General features: G+C 41.7%; 1 non-coding gene across 1 annotated transcript; it reads left to right on the top strand.

Moving 5' to 3' along the window:
• The first annotated feature begins 1,033 nt into the window (after positions 1–1,033).
• On the top strand, positions 1,034–1,138 carry LOC120098446 (U6 spliceosomal RNA). The gene has a single exon (XR_015643227.1). It is a non-coding gene; the product is annotated as a U6 spliceosomal RNA (small nuclear RNA).
• Positions 1,139–21,779: the final 20,641 nt, after the last annotated feature.

Raw genomic sequence — 21,779 nt, 5'->3', positions numbered from 1 at the left:
CCCCCACCAGACTTTCCCTCTACCCTGCCACCCAGTGGTGGATGCCTTCTTATCCATCCAGCATTCCCCAGCCCCAGCCACACAGGGATACCCAGCGGTGGGTACCCAACTCAAGTCAACCCAATCAGATAGTCTTCTCTTGGGCACTTTCCTCACTACTGGGGAAGTGTTTGCCTTCTTTTCATCAGAGACGATAAGGGAAGACCATTGCTGCCTGTAGACAGGCTTCTTATTAAGATCTATGGAGCCAGGGAAGTCTCAATGCAGAAAGAAGCAGAGATGAATGGTAAAGATTGTCCTTAGGGCACAGGGACTCCTCTTCATTAGCTGATAGTACTCTCTGTCTTGATTTGTTCCCAAGAATCACACATTGCCCTTTCTCCTTAAGCATTAAGGCTTGGAGCATCTGCCCTTTGATCTGAGAGCCCCAAACAGACATTTTACAAAAAAGATCCAAGAAAATGGAGAAAGACATAATGGAGAGAGAGAGAGAGAGAGAGAGAGAGAGAGAGAGAGAGAGAGAGAGAGAGAGAGAGAGAGATTTTCTCTATGACTACATACAAGTCATTAAAGCTCCTGGATATCCTTTCACACAATAAATACCGACTGAGAGGGGGGTGGAGAGGTGGCTCCGGCTCAGGGTTAAGGGCACTCACTAGTCCTGCAGCAGACCTGTGTCTGGTCAGGTTCGGTTCCCAGCACCCACACGGAAGCTCACAATAGCCAGGAACTCCGCTTCCAGAGGATCCCGCATCTTCAGGGTCCTGGAGATAGATGTATGGTACATACATTCACACAGAGTAACATATATGAACAAATAAATACGCAAAATAAATAAATAAGTAGAGACAGTCCAATGGTCTATTTTCCTCACCAAATAAGAAAAGCAACTATGGGCTCACAATAGGCCTTTTAATGGCTTCTAAAATTGTATTTATATGTTTTTTATCAGTGTATCAGATCACAAAGGCACTTTATTACTTTCTTCCCTTCAATATTATTTAAATTTTGACCTATTAGAATATCGGAGGTGTACTTACTTCAGAAGCATGTAGCCTAAACTGGAGCCATAGAGGGCAGATTAGCAAGGTCCCTACACAACGATGATATGCAAATTCATGAAGCACCCCATGCCTTTAAAGACTTTGTTTGAAAATACCATGATATCTAATAACTTATATGCTAATTGAAAACAAATGATAAAAAGTAAACTATCCAAGAACCCAATTTAGTCCTAAAGAGCACAAAATACTATTTGGGCCAAAATGAAGAGTTGGAACTAGACAGGTCACAATAATGTGTCTGCTGCAGGTTAACCAAGCAGCTGAGAAGTGGGAAGATTGTGTCAAGTAAGCTGGAGACTGTCCTCCAGTGTTCAAGCGTGACTGCTGACTTCTATTATGTGACCATTGGAACTCTGGGACAGTGCCTCTTGTAATGACCTTTAAGTTGAAAGAACAATCTCTAATGAATTCTGTGAGGATTTATGTTGGTCAAAAGGCAATTTCTATACTATAGAGTTCTTTCTATACTGTTTGGATGGAAAAGAAAAGACTTGCTGTCCTGTGTGTTTTGAGGTGACAGTGTAATGATGTATCAGTTGTGTTCTGGGAAATTGCTATTCAGAATTGAAAATGAAAATTATCCCTGCAGCAGTGGCACATACCTTTACTCCTAGCATTTGGGAGGCAGAGGCAGTAGGATCTCTGAGTTCGAGTCCAGCCTGGTCTAAAGGACAGCCAGAGCTACACAGAGAAACTGGTCTTGAAAAATGAAGTAGGGAGAGAGAGAGAGAGAGAGAGAGAGAGAGAGAGAGAGAGAGAGAGAGAGAGAGAGAGAGAGAACCAAATTTGTATTAAAGTCTTTACCATGGAGTTGGGATGCTGGGAGTGTCCCCTTTCTGAAGCCACCACACCTCTTTGCCCTCCCACTGCTTCCTTCTCTATTGGTTCCCAAGCTCCTTCTCTTTTTCCAGCATGACTTATGAGTAAAAAAGGAAGCCACAGTAAGAACAATGGCATTGCTCCTGGCTTTGCAGGGAGAGCACACATCAAATGACAACCTTTGCCCTTGGGAACCAGAGCTTACCCTGAGATCACTGGGCAGAAATGAGCTGCTCTACACCAAAGAGAAAAATGTTCTTGGTCTATTGAAGCCAAGAGGTGTACCTGAGTCAGTATGCTGCTGCCCCGATGCTACCTGCCCAAGGCTGCTTGGTCTAACTTGGGATGAACAGATCACTGTCTCTGAGCTTCTCTCACTCCAATGGAGTCTGTTTATATACTAACTCCAATGGGGTCTGTGAAATTCACAGCAAACTAGCACATACTATTGAATACTAATTTGAGTTTTTGTTAATGAGGACACCTTGGGCATTTTTCTTTTGTTCTGTTTTGTTTGTCTCTCCTGGTGTGCTTATAGTTTCTTGATAGCAGAAGTCCTTGTAGTTTTTCAAAATCTAGGTTTTCTAAGCCAGGCATGGTGGTCTATGCCTACAGTCATGGCATCCGAAGGCTGATGGGAGAGGACTGAAAGGTCAAGGCCAACTTGGGCCATGTAATGACATTCTCCATGTCCGAAATACCACCACCACGAAAACCTTGAGAAACTAATGTAGACGGTACTGACCCATAAAAAGTTGGATCGAGTGGCACACGTCTGTAACACCTTGAGCTTGTGGGCCAGCCCGTGTAGCTGAAGCCATCACTCCAGTTCAGTGAGAGACCCTATCTTAAAAAACAAGGAGGAAGTGATAGCAACTCTTGGTATCAATCAACCTTTGGCCTTCACATGCACCTGTACATACACACATGCCCACATACCTAGATAGCTATTATGATTGCTCAGAATTACCCAGATTTCATTCCAAAATAGCCTTCCCAGTTACTTCCTGCTTTATCTACTGGCAAGAAATAATTTCAACTTTCCTTGTGCCCGTCTTGGCCAACAGGCACTTATTTTTCAGCAAACTATTGGCCCTGTTCTAGAGCTCCAGGCCTTGAAGTGCCCTGACCTTTTGCTTACACTCCGCCCTTCCCTCTCTGCCCCCCAGCTTATCTAGTGACATTTCTTAGATGTACCTCAGCCCAGCTCTCCACATACAGAGACATCCCCTCTACAACTGCATATTAATTATCTCCCTGTCAAAAGGTCAAAGCAAATCCAGCCTGGAGTCCGCAGTTCCCGTGCTGCCTGTCTAACAGAACCACGCCAGGCCTGGCCAGCACACTGCTAGGCCAGAATCCTGGCAAGCACAGGACCTGGCGTTGTGCTTTGCTACCAAGCCATCTGTATGCATCACCCAGAAGGAGGGGCCAATGTGCACCTGTCATGTGGTAATACTGACCTCTAGGGAAAGGCCTTCCTTCACAGAGTGTCATTATCTTCTCATTGAGTTCCAGGACAGTGATGGCAGCCTCTTGCTTAGCTATTGCCAAATCAGTTTGTAGCTTTTTCACTGTCTTTTTGTGCTTTAGTTTCTTAAAAAAATAAGAATTTCCTGTCACTGGAGACGGCAGACGCATCAAAGGGATCAAAGGAATTAATGGTGTCTGGGCAAACATTGCTTCTAAAGCCCTGCTTATCGAGGACACTTCATCTAAGCATCTCAACTTCATCTCTGCACCATCAGCATTTTTCACTTTCTTAAAGGGGGGAGGGGAAGGGGGAGGGGAGGGAGTTCAATCTGGATCTGAAACCTGTGGTTTGTTTACTTTGAATAGAGGCGATTATCAAACCTCTTCTTGTCATTTAGCATTTACTCCCAAGATGCTAAAGCCTCCGAGTATCAGGTTTCTATATCAATCTGTGAGCAGACTCATGAGAGAAAACCAGAGCCTTGATTAGGAGCCCGATCCCCCGATATTTGAATTTTATCTGGATTCAAATAGACTCTGGAATGCATGTCGCTACCTGATGTGCAGAAATGTAGACGCTTACAGATACTTATTGTGGTGTTGTGTGGAAAATGTGGGAACACGGTCAGGTCAGGTCGGAACCTTCCTGGGAGCCTTATTGGGCAGTGTTTCCATAACTCAGGATTCACCTTGAGCTTTCATGGATTCCCAAGTGGATTTGATTGTCAGAACGGGACTTATCTGCAGATTTGGAGCCACTGTTTGTTAGGACAAGCACTGCTTTCGCACAGTCGTGTTGCTTTTGGGAAGCTGCCTTTCCACTGGGCAGCTCCTCTTGCCAAGTCTTTGTGGCTGATAATTAAGAAACCCGGAAAATGAACAAATAACACTCCTTGTCGGACACCAATCTTGAGATAGGGAAAGGAATGCTCACTATGAAAGAACCTACTCTTCCCTGGCCTCTGAAGGGCAGGCACTCAGGTCACTGGGAGTCAGCCCTGGGATTGAAAAGCCAGTCAAGTCAGTTAAGACAGACAGGGGGTTAGAGAGACACAGCTCTCAGGTTCTCAAGATGGGCGATAGGGGTAAGTATGCAGCGAAGTGGAAAAACATAGGCACGAAAGCAAGGGTTTTATCTCCTACATGGAAAAGCAAAATCAAAGGCCGATTGTCGAGCCTGGCATGGGAGCCCATGCCCGTAACCCTAGCAGCCCCTAGGAAGTAAAGGCATGAGTATCAGATCAGGGTTATTCCCAGCTACATATCCAAGATCAAAGCTAGGGTGGTCTACAAGAGACCCTGGCTTGAGAAATAAAAACAGAGATGGACTGGCTTTCAGACTTAACACAGACTGATTAGAACATCATGAAATCATAATTAACAGCCAAAGGATGGCTAAAAGCATCCTTTTAAAGACCAATTCAAAGGAATGGTAGCAAAAGAGCTAGCTGTTCTCCAGGGAACTAGAGAGGTGGCAAATGGCAGGGTTCACAGCCCAGGTAGTCCACAGCCCAGGTACCCTCACTTCTCAGCAGCCTTCCTCACATGATGATGTATCCCCTGGTTATCAGGAACTATGCACTGGGCTGGCTGGCTACTGAAATTAAGACCAGTAGAACCTCCTACCTTCTTCCCCAAGTCTGAGTAGCTAATCCCTGAAACCATTCATGATTTGCCTTGAGAAATCGATTAGTTCCAGAAGAGACTGGGCTGCTCGGGAGTGTGTCAGGAAACATGCTCTTAGTCGGCTGTCTGCTGATCTGTGTCTCCTCCCCTTGGGAGCTGGCTTCAGTCAGTTTGTTCCTAAAGACCTTGTCTATCCCAGGGCAGCAGAGGCATCTGGGAGGCACTAGGCCCCTGCTGACCTTTCCTGTAGCTTCCTCAAGAGTACTCTACACTCAGAACCATGCCTTTACAGCTCAGAACTTTGAAGACAGAAGACAGATGTGGAGACTGAAGAAGTAGAGGTGATGAGGAGATGGGCTAACAAGAGGGGAAAGGAAGAAGGGTGAGCTATAGGTGGAAAAAGACCTAAAAATGAAATGCATGGCAAAGCCTTGGGATTAGATGTACTGATGGAAGCAAGTTATACACAAAAGTAGAGCGAGTGGTGAACTGGCAGAGAACTGGACAGGAGACACAGAAGGGCAGAGGGGTGACTCCAGAGCCTTGTTATACAGATGCTGTCCAGTAGGGTGAGGTTCCCGTGTCTCTATATGCTTGGGGTTCAAAAATTATTGGTAATGAAGTAAAAATTGAAGATTCACTTTCCTCATGATTCTTTTTTGAAAACTCCCCCCTCCTGTCTCTCTCTTTTTCCTTCTTTGAAACAGGGTCTTGCTGTGTATCTCAGGATGGCTTCAAACTTGAGATCTTACTTCCTTATCGATGTGTGAACATTTTATTAATTCCCAGTGGTCTATATTCACTTTCTAGTTGTTTTGTCAGAAGACAAGTATTTTCTTCTAGAAGGTTTTAGCAAAGGGGACATTGAGCATAGCTAAGGAAAATAATAAATAAAGGTGACCTGGTAAGGGCAGGTGAAATATAGCCATGAGCTGATATGATATTCATTAGTTAGAGAAAGTCACAATGGTATTTTCGACAAGACAGTAGTATTCAGGAGGTATAGACATAGTGCATCTCAATAGCAACTAAGACTTTCAGCCTTTCCCCGCCTTGGCTCTGTTTCTATTTCTTGGTATTTGAGTTTGTATCCCTGCACACACTACGAATGCGTCTGTCCACCTGTAAGCCATGCCCCAACCCCTCAACAGATTTTACTTTAAAAAATATAATTTTAAAACTATATTGTTCTTCTCTTACGGAAGTTATGTGTCAACCTTTCTTATTGTTCTAACAGTTGTCTGCTTGCCTAATGACCTAATAGTGAAATCAAGGCTATTTTGTTTGGAGAGGAAAGAAAAAAAAAAACAACCTGGTATCCAAGGGCAATCATGACAGTTGACTCCAGTTATCTGAGGGACTATTCCAGGGGAGAGGAAGTTGAATCAATCATGTTGTTCTAGAGATACCATGAAGAACAATGGGGAGAAAACATGAGGAGGCAGGTTTTGGCAGGGCAGGAGAAAACACTCCCAACCATCAGAGCTGTAGCCATAATAAGGTAGACTGGGTCCTGGGGAAGACGTGCTGCTTCAGGTCTGATCAAGCAGAGACAGGAGCAACATCTCCAGGCAGGCCCATGCTAACTCTGGAAGCTGGGTCAAGAGGTAATTCTGAGTTTGGCTTACCCCCCAGTTCTTTCCACCTCTGGTTCCTCCCACTCCCAGAAAGGGCACGATACAGGTAAGGAGAGGCCAGCTCAAAGCTTGGAGGGGTATTAGAGTCACCAGGAACATTTTAAAGATGACCTTGGCATTCATGAGAAACTGTATAAGAAGACCTGTGCTTCCTTTAGAATTCAGGAATGATGTGACCCAAGGCCTTAACTGTCATTTAGCTACAGGGAAAAGGTTAGGAGAAATTAAATGTACATTAAAATTGAACAGCAACAACAACAACAACAACAACAACAACAACAAAAACAACAACAATAAACCTAGACTGGTTACCTAAGGTTTCTACTGGAAACTTTTGGTTATTTAAACACTCTTTGGAATAGCTTAGCTTCTTTGTCCCCCCATCCCCCACCTTCCAGACAGAAGTGTCTTGTGCTACTAATTCATAGCTTTAACTGAGCCCTTTGGGCAGTCTGAGGAATTCAATTTGCCAATGTGCTTTTATTAGTCAGAGACATCAAATGATTTCAACAATGATAATATTTTCCTTTGCTTTACTTGGCATTACTAGCCAGGCAACCCAAGTTTTGTGCTTGGATCTAATAGCGTCTGTTATGGTCTCCCTAGTAACTGGGACTCTCTTTAGTCATTGCTGAAAAGCTTGTCTCACTTGGAGCTAAGTTCCTATTACTTTGCTGTTTTCCTATTTCTCCCAAAGGGTGGAAAAAGGGAGGAAATCATGTATTTGTGCAATGTTTTGAAAAGGAAATATTTATCTGTATCATATTGCTGAATGGCTTGCATTATAACAAGTCAAGAAATAGCCAGGGGACTATTTATAGAGGAGTTTCAACACAGAGCTGTTGGTGATAGTTTAAATTTGGGGGTATTTCCACATACTTTGCATCACAGACTTGTATTATGCAGCTGGGCCTTGTCACTTAATGGTCATGAGAAACTAGGCCAGTCACATGTCATTGACAAGCTCCATCCCTGTTGTCGTAATCAAATGACATAATGTATAGATGTGCCTCCTACGTGGTGTCTGCAGTATAATAGTATCTGGGTTACTGTTTTTACCTGAACACATAGGACACAGTTTAACCCTTCACTAGCATATGAACACATCTTTTAAAAAATGTCTCTTTCACTCTTTATAAGACATGAATCTGTAGTTATTTGAAAATGAGACTTTTCCCTTTATAATTTTCTGCATGGTTGCTTTTATTTCTTACATCATGAAGGTGAAAATGTTGTCTACAAGTGACCACTTATAAAATGCTCACTACCCAGGATGTAGGGCAGAATTGGATCTGGATGCAGAGTGCAGACTTAAATCTCTCCTTTCAATCCCTTCCTGGTTAATAATGAATGTGGCAAATATGTGGAGGGTACAACTTGGCTTAAGTGTCAATGCACATCATCTCTTGCATCTTTATTCATGACATTCCAAAAAACCACGACTGCATGGCCTGTGTACACTCTTCCCAGGACATGCAGGCCATAGTTAAGGCCATAGTTAGAGATTCTCTCTTTCATGCTGCACGGAAAGCAGGCCCCCCAGCCCTTAACGGGCATTCCCACTGCTTGCCAGTGAAACTTAACTGTCATTCACCTCGTGTCTCTCCAGATAGATGAGGAAACTGAGCTATCTGAGTCCCACTGGATGAAATCCTTGTCATAGATTAAGCAGTAGAATGGACTTGAACCAAGGTCTTTTCTGGTTTCTTTCAAAAGCAATGGGACAATCATTAGTCAATAGCACCATTAATATTTTGTAAGTTAATTAAAGTTAATTAAGTCTGCTAACTTAACAGACACAGATATAAAACAGTGGTTTTGGAGTGATACGGAGAGGCATCTGTAGGATGGCTGCTGTAGTAACTTCTAGAGAACCTGGAAATTAGATGAAAGGGTTGATAAGCCCAGCTAATAATGTGGACAAGCTGTTGCTCTTATAAGGGGATTATCATCACATTTCTTTCTTCCTGTCTGTCTGTCTGTCTGTCTGTCTATCTATCTATCGATCTATCTATCTATCATCTATCTATCACCTATCCATCTATTATCTATCTATCATCCATCTATCTATCATCTATCTATCTATCATCACTTATTTATTAGCTGGCAATCAACATCACATTTCTGAGGCATATGGCACGACAGAGAAGATTAATCTAATGAAACCCTCCTACAAAGCATCTTGAAGGAAAGAACACGAAGGGAAACTAAAGCTAGTCAGTCAGTGAGGAACTGCTCTACAGCATTTGCTGTAGGTCCTAGGGCCCAGCATGGCCTTCGGCAAGCACCTGTGCATATATGACCTGGGGCAGATGCCAAGAGAGTCAGATTCAAATGTCAGAATCAGCATTTTTTCCAGTTCTTTACAATATCCCTCCCTCCAGTTTTGTTATTTTTACTCTTCCCACTTGATGGGAGATCGTCTATACTTACTAAAGTGGGAAACTCTGTCTACCCAACACATTCTAATCATTCCCCAAACTTAGTAAGTTTGAGATTGCCAACGACAAAGTGATCTTAACAATCCAGCTAACAACTAAATTTTGTACGGGGAAGGACTGCTTAATAGTAAAAACAAAAATCAGATATCACTTTCCTTTCTCTGTGAGAAAAACAATTATTATAGACATGAGAGGATTTCTAGTTTATATCCTAGCTTCCAGAGCACCGATGTAAGTGGCTATTTAATAGAAATTACAGACAACTACACACTAAAGAGGTATTATACACTTTGGAGAGAATTTCCATGATTAGGGAGTCCTTTCTAACAAAAGAATTGTATTAAAGTTTTGCACTGAAGACAATGAGCTGCCCTTCCCTTCCTGTGGCATACAGCCCATTGCCGGGAATTTTCTAGAGAGAAATGAAACTTATTGACCCTTTGCAGTACACCAGACATAGCTCTGGGAGTTTAATATGCATTGCCTCATTTCATATTTATAGCCATTCAGTGTAACTGGACAATTGCTATTCTTATTTTAGGCACAGGCACTGAGTCACAGAAAGGTTAAAGTCAATTGCTCAAAGTGTGAAGGTTCAAATGCATGTGGTCTGTTCACATTCTACCATCCATTCCGAAGGCAAATTGGACACAGGCCTCTGTGTCGCACCTAGCACAGAACATTTCATAGTCTACACCTTTCTAATGGAAGTCAAAGTGGTATGTAATTCCTGACTGTGGAATCCTGACACTATGAACTTGACCACAGAAAGAGACCTGGAAACCTATATGGGACCATTAAATCCTAGAATAACATAGATTTTGGTGTTCTCTTAGAATCAAGTTGCAGTCCTAGTACTAGAAGTAAGCATAGAGGAAAATCAAGCAAATTGCTCCTATGCAGATAATAAAACTGCAGGAAGCAGGTCTCAGAGCTGGGGGTCCCAATTCTTCATCGTTGTCCCTTTTCCTATACCAACATTATGTTGCTTTCTGTCTATAAGAGCTTAAGCGCAATTGAATAGCTATAAGATCAGAACATAGAGCTGTACCTAAGATCCCTCAAGTTTAAAGCTCCAGTATCAAAAATAGTAAGACTCCAGGTGAGTGTGCACATGTATGCGTACACAGAGAGAGGGGGAGGAGAAGGGAGAGGGGGAAGGAGAGGACGAGAGAGAGACGGAGAGAGCTTCTTCATGATAGAAAGAAAAATCTAAGTATCCGATTTCTTGGCACCTTGAAAGAAATGAGTTCTGGGCTGGAGATGTAGTTCAATGGTAGATTGCTTGCCTATTAATGTCAGAGATCCCATGTTCAAAGACCAGCACTTCACACTCTCCACCATAACAAACAGCGTCAGTGTCCACCAGCAAACTTGCTCTTACCATGTTAGAATATGTCCTATATTATACTATTCAAGATATTCGGAGACCAAGGGGAAAGGTTCACCTGTTCTTTCTTTGGGCAATACAGCCTCAGTTTTCTTACCTAGAAAAGGTCAACCAAGCTGACAAGTTGTGAATTTTGAGAAAGAAGCTGTTGAATGATAACTACGATTTTGGCTGAGTCGAGCAAGAAGAAAGCAAAGTGTTCAAGGGGATCTGACGGAAAGAAAACTCGGGGCAGTACTGTGAATGCCAAGTCTACTCGGTCTCACCATTTCAAACCACGCCCTATGAACAGAGAGAGGTGCATTGTCACACCTAACAGAGCCTAGTAGGAAGCTGCTTCTCAGGCCAATTCTCCCTGGGGACAGAGAGAGCCCAAAGGGCCCAAGCTATACATGAAGCAATTTCATTTTTCTCAGCCCCACCTTTACAGGTGCTAGGATCATTAGCAAACAGCTCCAAGTGACGTGGGTGGAAAGGAACAGAAACCAGAGAGGAGAGAATGAATTCTCTTATCTGCCTTGTGAGAAACATGCTAGGTTCCTCTAACACGATCCCAAAATAACGAAGCACTTTGCTATGCAATTACTTTAGAGTTGGGCAGATTTTATTTTACCTTTTCCTCCCTCCGGACTTTGGTACTCCATTTATACATGAGGAAAGGGCATCTTTCTAGAAGTCGATCAGCAGCTATTGGCTGCTGTGATCCATCTTGACTCTTAAGGCAAAGGAGCACATTCAAGGGCTGGAAACCAAGGCCTAAGAATCAAGATGCTTCAATGACTTTCAAGGTTTCTTCCTATTACTCAGACAGCCTAATTAAATGAATATTCCCAGTCAGCAGCTCTTTTTACACACTCCACTTCGGCCCCAAAGCGGTAAAAAACAGAGGGTATCTGTGCAATGAGTACAAGTGCTGGCCTTAACTCTTCTGTGAGCAAGAAATTCAAGAAGAAAACAGAAAAGTAGTCTCAGGCTGGGGACAGTGACTGCACAGCACAAACACCTGCAGACACTGTACAGGGAAGTCACAGAGATGAGCCAAGTGGGGACTGTCTCTCTGTGAGTGTTGTTTCCCCATGCAACGCGATGTTTCGAAACAATCACTATCTTACAACAGAAATTCTCAGGCTCGAAATGAAACCTGTACGCTCTTGTGAGAAAAGTTGTTTTTATGTTAAAAGTGTGTAGGGGTAACTGGTTTAAAAATTGTTGAGAGGTGTATGAGTTATGAGTCTAACTATTATTTCGAATTTTGATTCTGTATAGGAGGAATTTCTGAGATCCCAATCAATTCTTGGAAGTGACTCATCATGCCACATAATTTTATCATAAAAGCTGCAAGTCATCCACTTAATAGCTGCAATTAAATGAGTAATTTGTTAGTTCTTTAATTTTCAGTTGCTTTAATCTAATGGATCTGGAACAAAAATAGTTTCACAGGGGTCAAGGAGCTAAAAACTTCTTACCAGGTTGACTGCAAGTGTTCTTTGAAAGTAGAGTTGCCTAAACCTAGAGGTGATTGTGGGCAGTGTGATGCACATCTGGAGTCCTAGGGGTGATTGTGGGCAGTGTGATGCACATCTGGAGTCCTAGGGGTGATTGTGGGCAGTGTGATGCACATCTGGAGTCCTAGGGGTGATTGTGGGCAGTGTGATGCACATCTAGAGTCCTAGGGGTGATTGTGGGCAGTGTGATGCACATCTGGAGTCCTAGGGGTGATTGTGGGCAGTGTGATGCACATCTGGAGTCCTAGGGGTGATTGTGGGCAGTGTGATGCACATCTGGAGTCCTAGGGGTGATTGTGGGCAGTGTGATGCACATCTGGAGTCCTAGGGGTGATTGTGGGCAGTGTGGTACACATCTGGAGTCCTAGGGGTGATTGTGGGCAGTGTGGTACACATCTGGAGCCCCATTTTCTCAGGAGACTCAAAAAGGAGAATGAAATGAGCCCAGGATTCATGGCCAGCATGAGTCCAAGAGGTCTGACTTCTTAAAAGTAAAGACTGTGGAAAACAAGGAATAGGGGTGAGGGAAGAAGTCACTCTAGCTTGCCATTCATTAGATCTACTTCCTTATTATTTCTTCTCTGATGACACAGCTCAGCACTGGGACAAAACGGTCTCAACATTCAGCGATAAATGCATGCAATACTATTTAGGGAAACTCTCTGGTTTGTATCTAAAACCACATTTCTGGGTGTTGGGATTTATGCATAGTTGCTTAACACAAGTTACTTTCAGCATCTGTCCTGTGTGTGAATTGGCTTGTACAGTAGGTCCTGATAAAAATATGCTCTACACCTGTGGCTGGAGTATGAGGCGTGGAAGGGAGGGAAGACGTGGGGGTGATGTAAACTTTGGCTTTGGAGGTATTAGCAAGTTTCAGATTGCATATGTTAACAAGTCTAAACAAATGCTCCTGCTAGAAAACAACTCATCAGATGGAAGCTATTCCTTGGCTTTGTGGGTCTCGAGGGTCTGCCTGGCCTGTTAATTCATTCACCACGAGGCGCCTCCTCTTAATTCCATTACAAATCTAACAGGGTGATGATGGTACGCGAGTCTGAACTCCTTGGTAAAGATCTGTCATTAACTACAGGAACCAAGACTTGTAGGTCTCGATGCCTGTTCTCATCCACACACCCTCAGCTTAGATGTGCCAGGATAACAGTAGGGAGGGGACTGTGTGGACTTGGCTGAGTACCACTTGCCACATCTCTAACTTGTTATGTCACAATTTCCCAGAGTCTGAGATAGTAAGATGTAGGATAACCACGCCAGTTGTTTGTCAATAACAGGCTGAAGATTTCACAACAGGCTCATGATAAACTCCCTGTTTTCTTCTTGACCCAGAAAACTGATATGTGTCCGTCAAGTTTGGTTAACCCGGCACAAATTACCGTCACCGAGGAAGAGGAAACCTCAAATGAGGAACTTGCTCCCAGCAGATTGGCCTATGAACACTGATTGGTGATTGATGTGGGAGGGCCCTGTCCACCGTGGGCTGGGCCACTCTTTCGCAGGTGATCCTGGGATGTCGGAATGCAGGCTGAGAGGGCATGAGGAGCAAACCAGTACATAGTGTTCCTTCATGGCCTCTGCTTCAGTTTCTGCCCCAGCTTCTGCCTTGACTTCCTTGGATGATGATGGACTGTAAGCTGTGAACTGAAATGCATCCTTTCTTCCCCAAGTTGATATTTTTTTTTTTTTTTTGGTCATGGTGTTTTATCATAGTAACAGAAAGCAAACTGCAATACTACGGGAACCATGTTCGCTGAGTTCTGGTTTAGACCTGAATTTCCAAATACTCTTTTGAAATAGTGAAAGCAACACTACCCTGACAGAATGGTGCCCAGAAATAGATCCTTCGGTAGCAAAGACTGAATCTGACACTCTTGGATGGGAGTCAGGCTGACACAGAATCAACCAGTCAAGCATTTCTGAAGCCAAAATTCAGGATATGCACATGAAATACTTTTTATTGCATCAAAAAATGAAGAGACGAACAAGATACCCCTTTATTTTGTTCAAATGTGACGTTAACTTCTGTCTGCTCTTACTCGGTTCCGCAGTGTTGTACGTAAGCTGACAATTAGTCTCCTCAGTCACTGGTGTACTTCACTTTCCAACGGAGAGCACAGGTGCCCATGATATTAATACTTGGAAATATATAGTGCTGTAATGTCAAGTATAGAGGTGTCACGGGGCTACTAACTTCCAGGTCTATTTCATCTTGCAAAGCCTAGAACTTCCATTTCCCATTTTCTTCTCCCCAGGGAGCTGCAATTTCTCTTTCTGTTTCTGTGATTTTGACTATTTTGGGTACCGCAAGTAAATAAGATCATGACTTAGCACGTTATCTTCAAGGCTTATTCATACTGAAACACAGATTAGAATTCTCGTCATGTTTCAAGAAGAGTCAAATTCTATGGCCTGAATAGGTTATGTGCTTTCTTTTCTTTAATATTTTGTGTGTGTGTGTGTGTGTGTGTGTGTGTGTGCATACTGGGAGGTGTGCATTCCATATGCATGGAGGTGAGAGAACAATTGTATGTAAAATAATAATCTTACTTTTATGTGGTCCCGGGGATCAAATTCAGATTGCCAGGCTTGTACCAGAGCCTTGCACTATAAGTCATTTGGCCCTAGGTGACATTTTATTTAGCCATTGATTCTTCTAAGCACATAGATTGATTCCACTGTTTGCATTGAGTAGGGGACCTCTCTCCCTCCTCTCTCTCCATAGAAATATTTTTGAGATTATATAACCACATTTCTCTCTTCCCCTTCCTCTCTCCACTTACCCGATTTCTTTCAAATTTGTGATCTATTTTTCATTGTCATTGATACCTATATGCACATGTATGTGTATGTTTATTTGTATTTGTACATGAATATATATGTGTAAGTGCATGTATCATATATTATATGTACATATGTACATACGTGTGTATGTGTGTGTATATTCCTAAATGTAACCTGCTCAGTTTACATATGTTACTTGTATGTTTTCAGGGTTGATCATTTGATTTAGGGCTGGTGTTGTATGTGCTTTTCCCTGGGGAAGACTATTTATCCCACTCTCAGCATTCCTTAGTTGCTTATAGTTCTTTATAGAGGGTTGAAGCCTTTTGGTCTTTTCCTCGCAGAGAATATTTCTTGAAATAGTGATCATAGTAGCATAGTAATTATAATAATTTTATAGATGAACTGAAACATGATCTTTTGTTATAAAGTTCATTTGAATTTTTCACAAATACTTTATTTTTTACTTTATTATCAATTAAAAATGTTTTTAAAATGGAAAGGACTTAGAAGTCATCTTAGATCTCATTGCATGACTCTGGTAATTCTTATTGGCATACATGTGAACTTGTGCAGATCATTCTGCCTCAGTCTCCTGAGAACTAGAATTACAGGCATGTACAGTCACACCCGACCACTAGTTGTGTGTATTTGGGGTATGACATGCTAATTTCTTGACTTATGTATGTAATGTACATGGATCAAATGAAGCTAATTAGTATTTTCATTACTTTATTTATTATTTATGTTTTGAACTCCAAAAATTCTCCTATTTTCTTGTTGAATAATAAATTATTAAAAACTATATTCTCCCTACTGTGCTGTAGCCCACTGGAGCCTACGTCTCTCATGTAACTGTATTTTTAAGATTCTTGTTACTCAGTCTTCCTCTTTACCCTCTCTGGTCTCTGAGCCCATGTCTTTAGCTTTCACATATGAACAAGAATATGAATTATTGGTCTTGCCATAGCTGGTTTATTTCACTCCACTTTGTAGCAAATGGCATGATTTTATTTTTTATTGTGGGATAATATTTAATTGGGTATATTTCTAACATTTTAATATTATCAATCCATATGTTGACAAATACTTTGGACGATGTCATGGTTTGGCTCTTGAGAGTAGTGCTTGTATCACCACGGAAGCACGTGTGCCTCACTGGTGCAACGACTTTGCCTCTTTTGGGCGCACATCAGTGGTGGGTTTCCTAGGCAACATATTATTGTGTTCGTACGTGAGGCACCACACTGTTTCCAACAGTGAATGGGTTTCCTTTCCTTCTTATCCTTATCTGTTTTCTTAGTAAAGTTATTATAAACGAGACGAGACGACTGCTGTCCCATTTTGTTTTGCATTTCCTGATGGTTGCCGGTGCTGAGCATTTTGTATCTTACATATTTGCATATCCATTTTTGAGAAAATGTCTGTTTCCATTATTTGGCCATTTTAATGGGATTATTTGGGGTATTCTGCTGTTGAGATTTTTTAGTTCTTTGCATATTACTCCTTCATCTGATCAATAGTTTATAAATATTTTCCTCTTTTCTGTTGCCTAACTATTCTGCTGTCAACTACTGGTTGACTATTTTCTTTGCATTGAAGACACTTCTTAGTTTGACTTAATCCTATTTTCAATAATTGCTTTAACTATAGCTTAATGACTAAAGGCTGGGTACTTTATAAAGAAAAGAGGTTTATTTAGCTCATAGTTTTGAAAGGTCGAGGATATCAGTTTGCTCCGTTCTGCGGAAAATTTCATGGTGGATGGTGTCATTAAGGTGGGAATTTGTGCAAGAAGGAGAAATCACATCACTAGACAGGAAGCCAAAGGGGAGTGTCCAGGCTTGTTGCTTTATGACAACCTTCTCACAAGGATTAGTTTACTGTCCTAAGAGGACATTGCCAATTCCTTTGAGGAATGTGCTGCCAGTGATTCAAGGGCCCCACAAAAGATCCCTCATCCCCCAACATCACCACATTAAGAACAATTTCTCAACTGCTGTAACTCCATGGGACAAATCACACCCAAACTCTAGCAAAGTCTCTTTTGTCTGGTTTTGCTTTTATTGAGCTTTTGCTCATAGGGTCTCCTCTCACTATATCTTCTACCAGTGTCCTAAATTGTTTCTCTTATATTTCATCCAGTAGTTTTGTGATGATTGCTTTAAATGACAGATTTATAAAGTAGCTTTTCCTTGTAAGTGTGACCTAAAGCCTTCCCCTGTCTTATGAAATCAGTTTAGACTGCCATTGTGCCTGATACTTGTTTTATTTAGAAATGGAAACCTAATGATAGCGGTGAGGCCGGGGTCATTATGCAGCCTTCATCTAAAACACTAGACTAGGAAACTGACAAAATGTTATAACCATCCAGAGGTTGTTAGAAAGACATAGAAGATTGTTGTGAGGCAAATTAATTCAGTGTAGTCTTTCTTTCATCTACTTTTTCAAAATAGAAATGCCAAGATTTTCTCTCTTTTGTCTTCATCTCAAACACTGGGGGAGGATTTACAAAGCATACAGGCTCAAGTTTCTCTCCAAGTCATTGGACTGGGATTTTAATCTGCATTTTAGGCTTCCTGGTTAGCCCCATGGAGACTGACTAGAGGAGAATCTGTGGGGAAGACCCAGATGCTGGTCACAAAAGCTGCAGGAGCACTCAACAGCCATATGCTTGCACACCCTAAGGCACTTATGTAACCAGGCGTGTGTCTCTGAAAGAAGGGACAGCTCCACTAATTTGCATATAAAGATATTCCCACAAACCTGAGTCCAGGTAATGTGGGTGGGCCAATTTCAGCTTTAGACAGAAAAAGATTAGTTAAAGCAAAGGAATCTCTGCTTTTGGGAATCATAAATATGGAGTTAGACTTCTTAGGATAAGGATGGAGACACAGTCATGACTGCGTCCTGCACCAAGTCATTTTCCTTCCACTTGAGCAAAGCACCTTTGTCTTCTAATTCTCGGTTCCCACTTATGACTTCTGCTAATCAGTGCAGGTCACACTAGCAAAAGAAAATCCCTGTGCCCGCCTTGTTCAGAGTCATGCAAGCAACTTCCTTCAGCTTCAAAGAGACCTACCAGGAGAATTCTAAGTCCTTTCCTTAACTCCGACAGCACAGAGAGATCTGAGACAAGTGCCTCTTCTCATTTTCCAATGCCAGCTAGAAATTTTGAAACCACTTGGGGTTTATAAGTGGATGAATAAACTCACACGGATTAAATGGTTTGTGACTCCCATTCAAAGCAAGGTTGAAAGCAGTTGCTTAAAGAATCCTTTAAGGAACTCTCCTTTTGAAAGCTTTATTCTTACTTAAAAGCAACCCAAGAGCTGGGCAGAGAGTCCCAGGCCTATAATCTTAGCATCTGGGAAACAAAGGCAGGAACACAAGGAGGTGAAGGTCTTCTCAGCCACCTAGAAAGTTTAAGGTCGGCATGGGTTATATAAGATTCTGTCCCGCCTAAAACTGGTCTTCAATAACAAGGGAAGAATGCCCACATATACGTGGAAATTGAACAATGCTCTACTCAATGATAACCTGGTTAAGGAAGAAATAAAGAAAGAAATTAAAGACTTTTTAGAATTTAATGAAAATGAAGGTACAACATACCCAAACTTATGGGACACAATGAAAGCTGTGCTAAGAGGAAAACTCATAGCGCTGAGTGCCTGCAGAAAGAAACAGGAAAGAGCATATGTCAGCAGCTTGACAGCACACCTAAAAGCTCTAGAGCAAAAGGAAGCAAATACACCCAGGAGGAGTAGAAGGCAGGAAATAATCAAACTCAGAGCTGAAATCAACCAAGTAGAAACAGAAAGGACCATAGAAAGAATCAACAGAACCAAAAGTTGGTTCTTTGAGAAAATCAACAAGATAGATAAACCCTTAGCCAGACTAATGAGAGGACACAGAGAGTGTGTCCAAATTAACAAAATCAGAAATGAAAAGGGAGACATAACTACAGATTCAGAGGAAATTCAAAAAATCATCAGATCTTACTGTAAAAGACTATATTCAACAAAACTTGAAAATCTGCAGGAAATGGACAATTTCCTAGACAGATACCAGGTACCGAAGTTAAATCAGGAACAGATAAACCAGTTAAACAACCCCTAACTCCTAAGGAAATAGAAGCAGTCATTAAAGGTCTCCCAACCAAAAAGAGCCCAGGTCCAGACGGGTTTAGTGCAGAATTCTATCAGACCTTCATAGAAGACCTCATACCAACACTGTCCAAACTATTCCACAAAATTGAAACAGATGGAGCAATACCGAATTCCTTCTATGAAGCCACATATACCTTATACCTAAAGCCCTTATACCTAAACCACACAAAGACCCAACAAAGAAAGAGAACTTCAGACCAATTTCCCTTATAAATATCGATGCAAAAATACTCAATAAAATTCTGGCAAACCGAATCCAAGAGCACATCAAAACAATCATCCACCATGATCAAGTAGGCTTCATCCTAGGCATGCAGGGATGGTTTAATATACGGAAAACCATCAACGTGATCCATTATATAAACAAACTGAAAGAACAAAACCACATGATCATTTCATTAGATGCTGAGAAAGCATTTGACAAAATTCAACACCCCTTCATGATAAAAGTCCTGGAAAGAATAGGAATTCAAGGCCCATACCTAAACATAGTAAAAGCCATATACAGCAAACCAGTTGCTAACATTAAACTAAATGGAGAGAAACTTGAAGCAATCCCACTAAAATCAGGGACTAGACAAGGCTGCCCACTCTCTCTCTACTTATTCAATATAGTTCTTGAAGTTCTAGCCAGAGCAATCAGACAACAAAAGGAGGTCAAGGGGATACAGATCGGAAAAGAAGAAGTCAAAATATCACTATTTGCAGATGATATGATAGTATATTTAAGTGATCCCAAAAGTTCCACCAGAGAACTACTAAAGCTGATAAACAACTTCAGCAAAGTGGCTGGGTATAAAATTAACTCAAATAAATCAGTAGCCTTCCTCTACACAAAAGAGAAACAAGCCGAGAAAGAAATTAGGGAAACGACACCCTTCATAAATAGACCCAAATAATATAAAGTACCTCGGTGTGACTTTAACCAAGCAAGTAAAAGATCTGTACAATAAGAACTTCAAGACACTGAGGAAAGAAATTGAAGAAGTCCTCAGAAGATGGAAAGATCTCCCATGCTCATGGATTGGCAGGATTAATATAGTAAAAATGGCCATTTTACCAAAAGCGATCTACAGATTCAATGCAATCCCCATCAAAATACCAATCCAATTCTTCAAAGAGTTAGACAGAACAATTTGCAAATTCATCTGGAATAACAAAAAACCCAGGATAGCTAAAACTATCCTCAACAATAAAAGGACTTCAGGGGGAATCACTATCCCTGAACTCAAGCAGTATTACAGAGCAATAGTGATAAAAACTGCATGGTATTGGTACAGAGACAGACAGATAGACCAATGGAACAGAACTGAAGACCCAGAAATGAACCCACACACTTATGGTCACTTGATTTTTGACAAAGGAGCCAAAACCATCCAATGGAAAAAAGATAGCATTTTCAGCAAATGGTGCTGGTTCAACTGGAGGTCAACATGTAGAAGAATGCAGATCGATCCATGCTTATCACCCTGTACAAAGCTTAAGTCCAAGTGGATCAAGGACCTCCACATCAAACCAGATACACTCAAACTAATAGAAGAAAAACTAGGGAAGCATCTGGAACACATGGGCACTGGAAAAAATTTCCTGAACAAAACACCAATGGCTTATGCTCTAAGATCAAGGATCGACAAATGGGATCTCATAAAACTGCAAAGTTTTTGTAAGGCAAAGGACACTGTGGTTAGGACAAAACGGCAACCAACAAATTGGGAAAAGATCTTTACCAATCCTACAACAGATAGAAGGCTTATATCCAAAATATACAAAGAACTCAAGAAGTTAGACCGCAGGGAGACAAATAACCCTATTAAAAAATGGGGTTCAGAGCTAAACAAACAATTCACAGCTGAGGAATGCCGAATGGCTGAGAAACACCTAAAGAAATGTTCAACATCTTTAGTCATAAGGGAAATGCAAATCAAAACAACCCTGAGATTTCACCTCACACCAGTGAGAATGGCTAAGATCAAAAACTCAGGTGACAGCAGATGCTGGCGAGGATGCGGAGAAAGAGGAACACTCCTCCATTGTTGGTGGGATTGCAGACTGGTACAACCATTCTGGAAATCAGTCTGGAGGTTCCTCAGAAAACTGGACATTGAACTGCCTGAGGATCCAGCTATACCTCTGCTTGGCATATACCCAAAAGATGCCCCAACATATAAAAAACACACGTGCTCCACTATGTTCATAGCAGCCTTATTTATAATAGCCAGAAGCTGGAAAGAACCCAGATGCCCTTCAACAGACGAATGGATACAGAAAATGTGGTACATCTACACAATGGAATATTACTCAGCTATCAAAAACAATGACTTTATGAAATTCGTAGGCAAATGGTTAGAACTGGAAAATATCATCCTGAGTGAGGTAACCCAATCACAGAAAAACACACATGGTATGCACTCATTGATAAGTGGCTATTAGCCCAAATGCTTGAATTACTCTAGATGCCTAGAACAAATGAAACTCAAGACGGATGATCAAAATGTGAATGCTTCACTCCTTCTTTAAAAGGGGAACAAGAATACCCTTTTGAGGGAATAGAGAGGCAAAGATTAAAACAAACACAGAAGGAACACCCATTCAGAGCCTGCCCCACATGTGGCCCATACATATACAGCCACCCAATTAGACAAGATGGATGAAGCAAAGAAGTGCAGGCAGACAGGAGCCGGATGTAGATCTCTCCTGAGAGACACAGCCAGAATACAGCAAACACAGAGGCGAATGCCAGCAGCAAACCACTGAACTGAGAATAGGACCCCCGTTGAAGGAATCAGAGAAAGGACTGGAAGAGCTTGAAGGGGCTTGAGACCCCATATGTACAACAATGCCAAGCAACCAGAGCTT

The sequence above is a fragment of the Rattus norvegicus genome, chromosome 18, assembly GCF_021556685.1.
Source record: "Rattus norvegicus strain SHRSP/BbbUtx chromosome 18, alternate assembly SHRSP_T2T, whole genome shotgun sequence".
Taxonomy (NCBI): Eukaryota; Metazoa; Chordata; class Mammalia; order Rodentia; family Muridae; genus Rattus; species Rattus norvegicus.
Note: the sequence above shows the minus strand (reverse complement) of the source record. Positions and strands in the feature narration are given on the sequence as shown.